The sequence below is a fragment of the Saccostrea echinata genome, unplaced genomic scaffold, assembly GCF_033153115.1.
Source record: "Saccostrea echinata isolate AGI-Se365-2 ecotype Australia unplaced genomic scaffold, CSIRO_AGI_Sech_v1 ptg000032l, whole genome shotgun sequence".
In the NCBI taxonomy this organism is placed as follows: domain Eukaryota; kingdom Metazoa; phylum Mollusca; class Bivalvia; order Ostreida; family Ostreidae; genus Saccostrea; species Saccostrea echinata.
The window spans coordinates 7,747,174-7,763,325 of NW_026889781.1; positions in this window are offsets into that span (position 1 = coordinate 7,747,174).

Genomic DNA, 16,152 nt, shown 5'->3' on the forward strand with positions numbered 1-16,152 from the left:
TCACTGTTATAGAAATGAACAGGCAACTTCTGAAGTAATGTTTAGAACAAAACAAAGTTACAGTGCAAAGTGGACAAGCTGGCTTACTGCTGTGCAGTTTAAACTTAAGATACCAAAAAAAAAAAAAAAAAAAAAAAAAAAAAAAAAAAAAAAAAACAATGGACACAATTCTTACAAAAAATTAAAAGTAACGAGAAATAATTATCATTTGAAAAGGCTTGTTGTCAAGGAATAAATGTAACAACATGAAAAATGATCTTCCTCAACTTACATTTAAAAAAAAAAGATTAATGTTATGTGAAAGTTTCCTGACTTAGTGTAGATACAAATTTTATCATATCATGACCCCAGGGCCAGGGTTGACTACAGAAAATCAAATATAAAGGAAAAATTCTACGGATAGGGTTTTGTCACAAAAGGGGGTCGCAATTTTACATGAGAATGTAAAGAAAATTAAAAAAAAATTAAACAGAAAGAGGCCACAACGAATCATAATTGTATAAATATAAAGGTAAGCAAATAATGTTTCTGATGAGAAAATTTCGAAATCTGTACAAACATTATTCTTACTCACCGGTTAGATTTTTGTAAGGTTGTATGAGACTTCCGTAATCCCCAGATTTTTTCACATCTGAAACTGTCATTATTTAACAGTGAAGGCAACATTTTCAACATTGTTCCTAACCTAAATGTGATAACATAGGGAATATATTTTTGCAAGTCTCCTTGTGTGCACGGGTACATTGTATTTTGCGCCTTTTTAAAAAATGACATAAATGAATCTACATTATAATACATTATAAAACATTATTTTTACATGTATCAATTTTACACGTATGTATAAAACATCATCTTATTTTTTTTTTCTGAGACAAGCTTACAACAGTGTACTGTCCTTTTGGAAAAAAGGGATTCCATATCGCTGTCCTTGATTCAGCCATACGCGTGTGTGTCTGTTGACGAACGGATTATAGCATCAAAGAGTCAGCGCTCAGGAATCAGGGAGTTCATCCATGAGAATCTAATACCCCTCTGTCGAAGTTGTGAGTAGTAGGAGATTCCATTACTAGTTTAACTTATGCATTTGTTTTTACGTTGACAAAGAGACAACAGAATTCTAAAACAGAACCAGGGGACTTGCATACAATATCATGATAGAAACCAGCAGGAAACTCCTAAGCCAGGGATATAGAAATTATACAAATCTCCAGTTCAAGGTCATGGCAAGTCTTAAGCTCTATTGTGGCAAATGTTTACATTTGATTTACATGTATTGACATATCAAAATTACACATTTTGGGTCAATGATATCTTTTTTCAAGTATAAACTTGTTGTGCCTCTTCATAACAAAAATACAGTATTTGGATTGTAGGAGGTGAAATTTTTCTCTCAAAAACTGATTGATGTGTTTGCTAAGCAACAGAAATGTGAAAAGAAAAAAGTGTGAGTGTAAATTATTAATGTGCATTTTTTTACTAAAACACAAATGAGAACAGTAATTTATTGAATTCCATTTCTTTTCAAAACAGGGTCTGCAGTCATATTTTTCCATGGTGATGGCAACCAACTTTCATGCAACACTTACAGTGGAAATGCTTCTTGAATATAATAATGTAGTATATTTATAAATTTGATGGCTAAATGTTGTATTAAAACTAAGATTTCTGTTAAAACATTGAAAATTTTCAAATTTTGGTCATATGGACTAGTTCCTAAGCAACATTAATTTCTAAGTGTGTGAAAGGTTACTAGTATTTGTATCTATTTCAACTTTCAGTGAAAAATTTTCATAACTGAAACCTAGTTTTTCAAATATTTTGGTAACAAGTATTTTGCTGTTTGTGCTGGGTTTTTTTTTCGGCTAGTGTGTCATAGCATTCCAAGTATTATTTCATGTATTAAATATGAACATCCATACAAGTGTTTTCTTATACGATACACGTATCTTCGGATGTTAATTTCTTATTAATTAAACCTTTGTGTATTTTCTTTTATTTCAGTCTCAAAATTCAATCAAAAAAGCCTCATGAAGATATTATAACTGTTAAGGAATATCAAGGAATGAATTAGTTTGATACATCAAATAACAAACTTTTGAATGATTAATGACTGTGCATAATTTTGTTTTTGAATCATTATTAAAAAAAAATCAAAACTGTTTTCCTACAGATTCAAAAACATGGATTAAGAACAAGAAACATTCGTTTCGTCATGTCATTATGAAAAAAGAAAAAAAAACAATCATAAATATGGTAAATATGGAAAACAATTATAGATCTAAACATATTATTCACGAAATCAGATTTGAATTAATGCTTTCCTTTTTTTAATAAAAAAAAAGAATGTTGGAAACGAAGAGAACGTGAGCAGTGAATCCTCTCGGACACCAAGTTCTTATAGCTCTGTCCTGTGTCAGTCTACTGCTTATTCTCTCCCGTCTCTGTACATTATTCATCAAGTTTATTTGTATTACGTATATCTGATGTTTGGCATTCAAAACCTGCATTACGATGTTTATTGTAAAAGCAGAATACACTATTTTATAACTATTTTCTTAAAGTCGTTTAACATAAAGCATTAAACTATTGCGGTCTGCCTCTTCATACCCTTGCATAAGTTTGGGACTTCTTGGGATCTGCAGATTATATCATATATTTGTAAAAAAAAAAAAAAAAAATATTTAACACACTTCATGAGTGCGATATATTTTAGCAATATATATCCAATTGAACCCGAAATGAAAGACATCTTAAATCCTTACACATCTGTGTGAAATCTGGGCTTTTAACGTGAGAAAGACACTTACCACTAAACTTATTAACTTGAACTTTTTTATAGCCAACTTCTCTTATTTTGTAGCAATATACAACCAGTACTTGCATTTGGAGTATCAATATTTAAGTGCATGTTCTACAAATTTATAATTTCTTATTTTCTAAAACAATACAACCTATTGACAAATACATTGATGGTGCAAGAATATCAATAATTTTGTTTAAATATTTCACAAATTCTATGGTCGATACAATGACCTTGTTTACATATACAAACTGTCGTTAAGACGAATGTTTACTTAAGTCTTTCATTAATATTGTTAAGCCATCATTTTCAGGAATTGTCTCCTTTTTTCCGTTTACCTGATCATAAAAAGGAACGCGATTACTGTTACATGTGGACAGTGGCACATAATTCCACCTGTTTGTAGAGAACTGTGTTGGTTTTGCTTATAAGTATTGTTTAAATGGAGCTAAAGAATAATCAGTAATCGTTATCTTCACATTTTATGTAAAGAATGTAAGGAATATGGCTGTGTTATAAAAAATGCCTTAATATATCGTGATCAATACTACATTTCTTTTAAGTGCCGTATATACACATACTCACCTTCTATTCAGATTTTTGGGACTAGATTTTAATTCAAAATCTATGTCTGCCTTATAGTCGAGTTCTCGAAACATTGGTATTTTTCTTGACGGCGAAATATGGATTTTGCGTTAAACAACTCCGACGATTATCTTATTAAACTGATATGATGAGAACAAAAGATTAAATATCTGTCTCATTTACACAAATATTATTTGAACACTGCTAAAAACATAAAAGTATTGATACGAAATATATTTGTTGAGGAAAAAAAGTTAAATAAATATTGGTGTCACTTGATAGCTGCACTGTGTATATGTATAGCTTGCATTAGAATTGTTATTGGATACATTGGTTCTAGTATACTTTATAACACTGATTTTGTAATTTTGGAATCGAATTTATTTAGAAGGAAATAATACAAATGTCAATAAAAAGCAATACAAGTGTCTGAGTGAATACTGTGATTACATTATTTTAACAGAAATATCGGAGATAATATGTAGCGCTACCCATTTCTAAAAGGTATGGAAATTTTTGTCACTGAAAAAAAACGATATTTCCTCTCTTGCACCGTAGGGGTTAGTTCTTCTTATAAATGTATTCTCCTTAGTTGAATTATTGAACGTACCACTAAATATCTCGACCGCATCTATAGGATGGATTTGTATTTTTACTTGATTGGCTGATATGTTGTTTCCGTTATTTACCTATATATCTCAGAAAAATTTTATTACCATAGGCGTTATATGATTTTCATATGAGGTTTTATGGTTTCCTACCATACTACTGCAGATTTTTTTATTGATTTAATGGAGGTTTTACATTGGGGCACTCAAAAATAACATTTCCTGATTTAAAGAAATTCGTATTAATCGATAATGTGCATGTATGTGTAATTGCTGTGTGTAGGAAAGGAAATATAAGAAGGAAGAAGCTTTAGTTTGTTCGGGAATGCTCTGTCGTAACATGTAAATTACTTCTATGTAAAAAAAAAATCCAGGTGCTTCTCTTCAGAATTTCAACTGTTATTTACATTTTAGCTCTATTTTGATCTTACATTTGCAAAAATATCGGAAAGAAAATGAATGGTAAAACCTATAGATTAAACGTATTTATATATAAAGGATTGTCTTAGAAGTGCTTATGTATCCGTTGCTTAAATCTCTAAAATGTTTTTCTAGAGACCATCCTAGTAATTAGACCTTTCTCGCTTAAAAATCCTGTAATGCAAAAGAGTGATTTTTGTTGATTCAAAGGTTGTTCAAATGCAAGGGTAATACGTCATAAAAGAAGTTACAAATCCGGCCCTGTCCGACGCTCGTTTGCTTCTAAAAAAGTCTCATATAAAGTAAATAACTCATATAGAATTAAACAAAGAATCAGATACAAGCAGATGTCAACCGATAAATAAGTTAAATTGTATTATAATTTTTTTAAAGGTCTTTCGTCTTCCTTCTCGTTATTCTTAGGTTTCTTTTCCACAGTATTTATTTTTTTTTTCTTACGGATTTTGTGCACGCGAGTTCTCGGAAACGGCTTGCTCGATTTTTATGAAACTTCGAGGTCTAATTAGTACATCAAAGAATCTAGACATGTATTTTTATGTTTTGATGACATCACTTCCGGTTCCGATCTTTCTGCATTTTAATGAATTTTAGAGGGATAGTTTGTCTGCGAGTTTTCTCAAAAATGGCTAAAGTTAGAAACTTGAGATTTTCAGCGATGATAGAATAATATATGTAGATGTGACAAAAGTATTTCATTCTCACCGGAATTGCTGCATGCCGACGCTCGCTACGGCTCGAAAAAAGGCATATCGAGAATTTCAAAATTTTTAACACCTTTTCTACAATATCTCTTTACCTGTAAATATTTTGTTAAAACATGTAGAACAAAAGAAGTGCAGAATTACAAGATCTTTCAAACGATATCATGGAAATGGGCTGCCCCTTAAACAAGAGGCCCAAGGGCCTTAACAGTCACCTGAGTATAATACAACAATTTAGAGGATCCATAGAGTATAAAATAAACTGATAGATGAAGCTTTATTGCCAAAAAGCATGAGAAATAGGATGATCAGGATCAACAATATAATTAGTCTAGTATTCAGTAACAACTCATGAATTATGTTCTAATCTGTCCCCATTTATCACTATCACCATGCAGACTATAAACAAACTATTAGTGCATCTGTACTATTTTTAACACCATATCAGAACCTTTCACATTGGCCTCTCTTGGTCTTTGAAGAACAATAAATAAGATAAAATATTTTTGTCTCGTTTTTATTTATCTATCATATACAAGTCTACCTGATCATTACAACTATAAAAGTACTTTTTGTATTATACAATAAAAGTTACTGCATAATTCACTTATTCTATTAACCTTTCACATGCATTACTCACAGTGATTAATTATCAGAAGTGAATGGCAAAGGGGAATAACTTAATAGAGTCCTGGTCAGGACCGGAACACTTGACCAAATAGTCCAGATGTTAAAAAATCTGGTAAAAATACCCTTGCTTACTAAAACTATTAAACTGTTTGCTTCTGATATGCCCAGGAGCAGAAAAGATTTTCAAAAAAATGTAAAAAATTATTTTCACTACAGATTCAACACAGCTCCTCCCTTACACCGGAATCCATGACCCGGGGTCATGAAATTCAAAAATTTGAAGAGGTACCCTCATCATCATAACTATACACTTGTTGAAGATTTTCAAAGAAGTAACACATTTTCACTGAATTATCAATAGACCCCCCCCCCTCGAGAAACACCAGAATCCCTGATCTTGGGACCACAAGTTTAAAAAAAATTGTAAGAAGCACCCTTGATCATCATAACTATGCACTTTGTGTACCTCCTCAACACCAAGGTGCAGTCAGGATTATTGAACGAGGCCGAGTCTAATTCGAGTGCGCATGACTGCGCGCAGCTTTTTAGTTTCATGCATTCTTAGGTGCAACATAACACTTATCCTAAGTATTGTAATTTTGATACAAAATTAACATTATATTACATCATCTTTAACGTTTATAGGTCTTAAAATGTGATTTTAAGACAATGATTAGGAATAAAGGCTGAAATGGCTTTCACGACTACATTATATTCCGGTTCTCTAAGCAATGCATGACGCTGAAGAATGACGCATGACTCGCTTGAGTTTTCAAGACGTCCATGGACATTTTATTAAAAACTGTTGACAGAACATCAAAAGAAACATACCACCAATCTAAACATTGTTATCTTATCTAACTTAACTTTTTAATAGATCCTAGACCAAACCAGATGGTCAACTTTTTTTAAGATTTCACGATTTGGGGACTTTTTACAATAACTTTCATGTATTTGATTGAAAAGGAAATCCCTAGGGCAGAAATACAAAAAACATGGGAAAAATGTGATAATTTGGCGCTTTTCAAACAAATTCTCATAGGGTTCAATAGTAAAATTTGACAACTTTTGAGATGGCCCCCTAAGAAATCGGGATGGTAAGCATTTGATTTTTTTATCGTAAAATAATTAAAGATTCATTCAAGAAAATTTATCAAAATATCTAGGGTGGAAAAAATTAGACTCGGCCTCGTTAATAGAGTTAAAGCGTTTTCACTATATAATCAATAGAGCTCCACCCTAACACCAGAACCCCTTTCCCAAAGGACCATGAAATTCACAATTTTTGAAGAGGCATCCTTGCTCATCATAATTATGCTCTTAGTTTGTTTAAATGATACCCAGCATCATAGAAGAAGATTTTCAAAGAATTGTTTGTTTGTTTGTTTATTGTTTAACGTCCCTCTCGAGAATTTTTCACTCATATGGAGACGCTTCAAAGAATTAATGCATTTCACTATATCCTCAATAACAATTAATGCATATCACTATATTATCAATAGAGCCCCGCCCTAACACGACAACCCATGACCCAGGGGCTATGAAATTCACAATTCTGGAAGAAGCACCCATTCTCATCATAATTATGTGCTAAGTTAGTTTGTTTAATACCCAGGAGCAGAGAAGAAGATTTTCAATGAATTAAGGTATTTTCACTGTATTATCAATAGAGCCCCGCCCTTACAACAGAACCTCTGACCTTGGGGCCATGAAATTCACAATTTTGGAAGAGGAATTCTTGCTCATCATAACTATGTACTAAGTTAGTTTGTTTAATACTCAGGAGCAGAGAAGAAGATTTTCAAAGATTTAATGTTTTTCACTATATTATCAATAAAGCCCCGCCCTAACACCACAACCCCTGACCCTGGGGCCATGAAATTCACAATTTTGGAAGAAGCATTCTTGCTCATCATAAATATGTACTAAGTTAGTTTGTTTAATACCCAGAATCAGAGTAGAAGATTTTCAAAGGAATAATGCACTTTCACTATATGATCTCTGTAGCCTCACCCTAGCACCAGAACCCCTGACCCTGGGACCATGAATTTCACAATTTTGGTAGAGGGCTTTATGCTTATTACAATCATGCCAACAGTTTGACTTGTCGATGTCCAGGAGTAAAAGAAGATTTTTAAAGATTGCATTAATTTTGGTAGTTTTAGCCCCACCCCTCAGGCCCCAGGGGGCAGGGACCATGAAAGTCACAATTTTTGTTCCCCTTTACCCATAGATGCTATATGCCGAAATTGGTTGAAATTCGTTCAGCGGTTTCAGAGAAGAAGCTGAAAATGTTCAAATCTTAACGGACAACGCACATCGCACAATGCACGACGACAGACGAAAACAGATAGCAATAGGTCACCGTGCGGGTATCAAAATACAACTGACTCGCTTTGTTGACCACGTGATGTTATACCATCCTTGGCTAGGCGAAATTAATTAGGCGTGCCGTCTACAAAGGCGTGGGTCTAAAAAAAATTTACAATAAAGGAAGTTTACAAGCATTTAATTCTTAAGGAATCCTCTACATAAATACCAGCATTAAATACATAAATATAATTCTAATTCTAATAATTGTTGTTTAAAAAGGGAGCGGACAAATTATTATTTTTTTTTTTTTTTTTTTTTTTTTTTTTTTTTTTTTTTGTTTGCATCATAAAGTGTTATTCCATTTCAGAAACACAAGTTTTAAAAATAAAAACTTTAAATTTAAATAAAACTTTTGAATTGAGAGGAAGAAAAGGAAGAGTAAATTAGATGAGTCCCTCCAATTCGGGAGACGTAAAGGCAACATGTCCCTTTCGCTTGAGAACAGATAAAGAAATCATGCTAACGATATCCCCAAAAACACCTGTATCAGATGACTTTTAAATAGAATGAGGATGGAATTACACAATACCTGCATTATGTTTCAAACAGAAAGGTTGCAAATAGAATGCTAGACGTAAAATGTTCCTCAGAACGATACACATTGTCAATAGAAGGTTTAATATGTCCATTGTTAAACATCTGTTCGTTATATATTGCTTAAAATATTTTTTAAAAAGCATTGAGATGACAAGTTGTCCTTGGGATAGGCAATTTTCCAATTTAAACAAAACAGGAATAGAAAAAGCAAACTTTTATAAAGTGATTATATAAAAACTTTTAATACTGTATAATTGTTCTTTACACAGAATCCGTGCTTCCATTAAAAACTCCAATAGAAAAACTACTTTCATCTAACACATGTCCATCATAACGAATTAGATATGTATCTAATGGTTCTCTGTCCTTTGCTCACCTCAGCTGAAAGCTCAAGTAAGCTTTTCTGGTCAAATTTTGTCCGGTGTCTGTATGTCTATTCGTCCGTCTGTCTGTAAACATCACATTTTCGACCTCTTCTCCAGAACCACGGGGCCAATTTCAATCAAACCTATTACAAAGCATCCTTTTGTTACGGGAATTCAAGTTTGAAGGACCACAGCCTCTTTCAAGGGGAGACAACGCAGCTATGTTAAGGCTGTCCGAAGGCTTAATTTGTATTAGATATATACTATTTTATTTTGAGCTTTGTTTTGATTTAAATTTGTAATCTATGTATACATACACAGTTAAGTTGTAAAGAAAGTTGAATAAGGTATTATAAAAAAGCATTCCTGTGATGTCACATGACTGTGTTGATCACGTGACGGACACTTATAAATTTTCTTAAATGTTGCACAAAAATCGCATCGGCACAAGTGAAAAACAAAATTATTGTGAACGGCTTGTTACATAAATCAATTAAACGTATTCTTGAGTATACATAAAGTGCTGGGGGCAAGTCTGAATTTTATTTGTTAAGAAAATATTTCACGAGAAATTCAACTTACCCACATACAAGGGGTCATTTTCCACTCTTCATCGCAATTTATACAGAATGGAATAAATTACATACAATCCCCCAGCAAAATTCAGTTGGAGGACATATTTCTCTAGTAGATTCAAACAGAATATCTTCCATTAATCCTTATTATTCACTTGTGCCAGACTAATATATACACGATTTATAAATTCTCACTCTGTCTACAGACGCGTAAGGGGGAGCGTTTCACATTTTGTTTTGTAATTGTTTGAATACGTACATGTTAGACAAGGAAAAGGATATATACTGCAAATATTCACCATCATAACAGCCTTAAAACAACAATCCAGACACATGAATTAAACATCAACGTAAAAAAATTCTACATGTGATGTGAAAGGAATGTAAAAGTTATGACACTTTCCCCGTCATGTCTGCTCAAATTTACAGTGACTTGACGTTATATGCCATTATGACGTCATATCTAGGTAGTTTAGAGAAGTTACTGCGGCTGGTACACTGTGACATTCTTCGGACAGCCTTATCCTAGCTGCGAATCAAGAACTAGTGAAAATTGGTGGCTTGATTAAAAAAAATTCTTCTACTCAAGTACTAGACTAGAACAGTTTAAACTTAAGTTAAAGCTTTACTACATGCTGAATTCAAATTTCTTCAAATTATGACCCCAGGGGGAGGGTCAGGCAGATTGGGGGATCAAAATTTTTCGAAGGATTATACGGGAAAAATCTCAAGAACAGCTGAGCCATGATAAGTGATATTGATATACAAGCATCCCCAGGTTGTGTAAATTCAAGTTTATTCAACCCCCACCCCACCCCGGGATAGAGTGAGGTCACAATGTTGGACCAATTTTTTACGGAGGAAAATATAGGAAGAAATCTTTCAAAACCTTCTGAAGAACAACAAAGCTCTGATTAAGCATATAATTATTTAAATCAGGACAAAAGGGGTTGGGTGGGGCCACAGGGGGATCAAAGTTTTACATCAAAATGAAAAGGAAGAAATATTTAATAATCTTCTCCTCAAGAACAGGTAAACCATGAATATCATAATGATATGGAAGCATACTCAGGTACATGTAGTGTAGATTCATGTTTGTTTGTCATGTTTCCCAAAGTAGGGTGGGGCCACAATGGGGGATCAAAAATCTAAATAGGAATACACAGGAACAAATCTTAAGAAGTCTTCTCAAGAACAGCAAATTGGTTATATGAATGTGGAAGCATCCTCAGATAGTGAAGATTCAATTATGTTCAAATCATAACACCTAGGGATAGTATGGGTTGAAAACAGGGAATCAAAGTTTTACATTCCAATGTATAGAAGAAAAAGTCTGCTGATGGTCAGCAGGGTCATGTCGACTCAAGTGAGCTTTGTGGCCTATGACCCTCTTGTTGTAAAGATTGCTTTCCAGCCATCTTTCAGCATGCATACGCTATCTTTAAATGATATATACATTATTTTTGTGCCAGTTCCGACTCCTGAAAGGGGTTTTTAGATGGATTAAAGATGGTTTATAGAAGCTTAAAATCGATTTCTAGACAGTCTTTAAGTAGGAACTAAGCCAAACGTAAGCCAGAGAAATAGGTCTGAATGTCTAAACTCGTTAGAACCGTATAGAGTTGAACTTGGACCCTCTGTTGAGCAGTCAAAACACTTTCACTACTCAGCTGCACGACATCTCTGTAACAATTGTGTTATTCTGCAAATTTTATCATTGACGTATGTGTGTTGTAATCAAGTTTGTGACAAAATGAATCTCGATTTTGTAAATGTAGATTGTTCAAAAGAGAATAAAAAAAAACCCAGGACATATAGTTACAGAAAAAAAAATCCTCGGATGTTTAAAGTATATGTGCTGGTAATATTAACAATTTTCAAGTAACTTTGTGTTTCAATTTATTTTCTTAAACATTTCAACACGGATTTGATTTGGATTCTTTTTGTTATTTTCTGATGGGTATCAAAATAATTGCCTTGTTACATACAATCTCTATTTTTTTATATACTCGTGCAAGTTTAACTTTTGTTCAAAATAAAGGTTCATTAAAGCCTGTTGGATAATGATGTACAATTGTGTAATGGTGCTGTACTATTTTTTCTTTTGTTGTTAGCCATACTTTTAATCAGTTAGAAAATCTTTGGCGGAACTCTAACACATTATAAATTCTAAGGGGCTGAGCTTAGTCGTACAATGAATTCAATGTACTCTACAATAACTTCGAAGCTATGATATTTTTTCTTCAGTTTGTAAGTATAAAGAACCTATCCAGGGCAAACATTACCTCACAAAATTCAACCACCCCCTTCCCCTATAATCTGTAAATGCATACGTGAAAACCCTTTTCAAGAGGAATATATATAAACGCATTACTTAACTGCTTTCAACAAAAAAAAATAAAAAATACAAAGAATTTTATGAAACATTCAAATTAAAACAAATAATCTTAATTGAAATCTGTCAAAATTGATAAAACGCGCACTTTCGATGATTTCCTGAATAGCACCTGATTTGGGGGTTTCTGAAGTTGCATGCAAATGGATAAATGTTCCTATATACATGTATTTGAAATATTTCACACGACATTAAATAGTTTTAACACCTGCGGCTACAGTTATTGACCCAGGTTTCCTCAGAACATGCAAGTATTTCCCCAGCAACATTACTTTTAGAACAATGTAGTGGATCAAAGTGCGGGCGGATCAAGAGTTACAGACATAGCGACAGTCAATTCCAAGGTGTCTGTCGATGCAGCCATTGTCACATTTCCCACAATTTGAGTTACATCCGTTTTTGCAGTAAGAATTACAGATTTCATTACAAATGCTTTTATAAAAACGAAGTTTACATCCATTACTGCAGAAACAAGTGATATCATACAGACATTGCCTTTGCAATAGGTACTGTACTCTTAAGAACAATTTGGTCCAAAATATGCGGAATTACATTAAAAAAATTCACAGTGTAGTTATATTTTACTGTTAGATCTGAAAAGTAGGTTTTTACTCATGGTATAAATGTCAAGAAGTGAAACGACAAGTCAAAGTAACTATGATATGCTTATAGCAGTTTGAAAAGTCAATGTATGGGTTTGAATTGTGTAGCGCATAAAAGAACGAATGCATACAAAACAAAGTAAAGTCAAGGATTTTTATGCATACCGTTTTGATATAGTGAAATAAAGCCCCCCTAACAAAAAAATACTATAGTTAACTGTAGTTTACTATAGTTAACTATAGTAAATCAAAGTTTCAAAGTTATCACTATAGTAAATCAAAGTTTTCAAAGTGATCACTATAGTAAATCAAAGTTTTCAAAGTGATCACTATAGTGTCATAGTTATCACTATAGTAAATCAAAGTTTTCAAAGTTATCACTATAGTAACTCAAAGTTTTCACCATAGTAAATCAAAGTTTTCATAGTGATCACTATAGTAAATCAAAGTTTTCATAGTTATCATTTTAATAAATCAAAGTGTCAAAGTTATCACTATAGAAAATCAAAGTGTCAAAGTTATCACTATAGTAAATCAAAGTTTTCATAGTGTCAAAGTTATCACCATAGTTAACTACAGTTAACTATAGTAAACTTTAGTTAACTATAGTATTTTTTGTTAGGGCCAGCACAGTCCGTTAGGTATTATTTGTCTAAATGTTGCGAGGTACACAAACTCTATTAAGTACTAGAGAGTTATCTCCCATGCTGGGTCAGTGATACGTTTGAAAACTATATTCAGAATGAAAATGTCTAGATTTCAATTTTTAATCAAAAAGAGCAAGGGCATGGCGACAACCCAAGAGGTAGGTTTTTATTTTAAATTCTTAATTTTACTGTATAGTTTGTAAAAAGTGATGCTCCTTTCTTTTTAATTCATAAGGTAATTTATAATTTCCGTTGAAATTATGAAAATACCCTATTTTTTGATACTGATGTTTGTTTTCAATGAATTACTTAAAGATCTCAGAAATCTAACTGAATGTGCATCAGTTTTGAGATAGATATCAAGGGACACACTGAAACATTGTGCAGTTTACTTTTTGTTTGCCTTGCCCTTGCACTTTTTGGTTAAATTTGACATTTCATATTTTGAACCGAAGTCGGATACTACGTGACCGTAGAGGGTCACATGATGACGAAAAATACTGATGTGAAAAGCGATGGACATACTCTTTGAAATGCCATTAAGATATTTCATATGGAGTTTCATACTAAAAACTAAGACGGCTGAATTTTAAGTGTCTTTTTTTTTTGGTGCCTTTTTTATTTAAAAAAGAACGTTGCCTTAACTGTACTGCGTTTAAGAACAGCAAAACCATGCTTAGTCATATAAATATGGAATCAATCTCAGGTAGTGTAAATTCAAGTTTGTTCAGATCAGGACCCCAGGGACAGGATGGGGCCTCAGTGGGGATCAAAGTTTAACAAAAATATGTACAGGAAGAAATATTTAAAAATCTCATCACAAACATCAAAGGTATGATAGGTCATATTGATATGAAAGCATCCTCGGGAAGTGTAAATTCATATCTGTTCAAATCATGACTCCCAGGGGTAGGCTGGGCCAAATAGGTGATCAAAAGTCTACATAGGAATATATATAGCGCTTATGTTTTACTCGTTCTACGTGTTTTTATATGTTTGAATATTTTTCAAATATATATATATATATATATATATATATATATATATATATATATATATATATATATATATATATATGACATATGGCTTTAGGAGACCAAGGAGGATATATTTTCTGGCTTAGGGAGACCACTGGATTAAGGCGACCTTTTTCGGTCTCCCTATTATTTTGACCTCATCAGTATTGCAAATGTCTTTTTATAGATAAATAAACAGTCTGCCATTAAATATTATTTATCTTTAACTCTGTTATTTAACATTCAAAAGTTGTCTAATTTCTATCATCTTCCCTAAAAAAGAAAAGAATTTATAACCTACGTATAATTTCAAAGGATAATTTTTCTGCATTTTGGAGACCATGAAAAACATGCAATTAAACAAAAAATCTAGCATATATATTTTTTCCGCTTTTGATTTGTTCAAATGAGTGTTTCTTTAACTTAGTTTTCCATGTTTTATGTTAAAAACCTAAAAAGGAAAAATATTGTAAATTTATGAACCATGTTTTGAATTCTTAGCAAGTGCTTTCCGTCATTTGTTCCGAATGCCATCGGAATGCCCCTTCAGTTTTCAGAAAATGACCTCTGAACACCATGGATGTTGAGAAATTTGGGTAAGTAACTAAAATGATACAGTAATAAGTTGTAATTAAGAATACACAAGACAAACATTCGTTTGGGTTTTTTGTTGTTGTTTTTTTTTTTTTTTTTTTGCCTAGTAATTTAGCTTTCAAGAGAAAAAGTATGATTTTAAATAATCGTTAGACTATAGTTCGGTATATAAAATCCTGAAGGAAATTCGAAATAAAGTTAAATGATAGGCCCCTATATTTTTTTAATTCTTTTATGCAAGTCCACAAACAAATTAAATATTTAAAGATTAGGCCGAACGTTGAAAAAATAGTCTCGCAAGTTGACGCAGCTATTTCGAGCTTAAAAATTTAAATTAAACTTTCTGTAAACATCATGCAGGACATGTTCATCATGATATAGTATAAATGAAACAGACCCTGTAAGAAAAAAATAGCTGTAATTTAATAATTGTTTATTAATACAATGTGGTCCTCTGCTAATAGAATATATATGCTGTAAAAAAAAAATCTGAATCAGGGTGAAGCAGATTTGATACAATACATGGCTGAAGGAAGGGGGGGGGGGCAGGCCCCCTGTAATTTTGCTGAAATTTAGGTATACTATAGAAAACATTGCTCCTTTATGCTTGGGCCCCCTCAATAATAACCTCTGATGATCTATTTTTCTTTTGCTTTTGGGCCCCCTCAATAATAACCTCTGATAATGTATTTTTCTTTTGCTTATTAAAATTTTTTTTGGTTTGTAGCCTCCCCCAACCTGAAACTGAAAAAATGTTGTTTGGTTGTGCTCACCCCCCCCCCCCTCCAACTAAATTACGTACGGGCCTATTCTCCATCCCTGAGGTTTTCTTTCACCAAAGAAAGATGAATTGGTAACAGTTCAGATATATATAGCAATATTTACGGAAGGGAATATTCTCGTTTAATTATGAAGATGTGACAGTAACTCAGTCAAAGCCACAGTGAGTGTAACATTTATTTAATATTATTGTTAATGTTTACAAATAGTGAAATACTGATACTGTGAAGTTTTAATGGATATATAGAAAATATAAAAGTACAAACATTTATTGTAAATCACATACATGAAAAGCTTCTTTTTTTAAGCAATTGGAAATTCTTCATTTTTTCATGAAATTATTTTATTTCGTATGTATGATAATTTATTTCGTATTTTAATTCTGTCAACAAATCATTGTCGCAGCCTAGTTCCCTTCATTATTTTCAGCAGTTCAGTGACAGAGATAAAATAATCATTTGAGGTTTATATCCCCCCCCTCCCCACCAAATGAAACTGAAAAA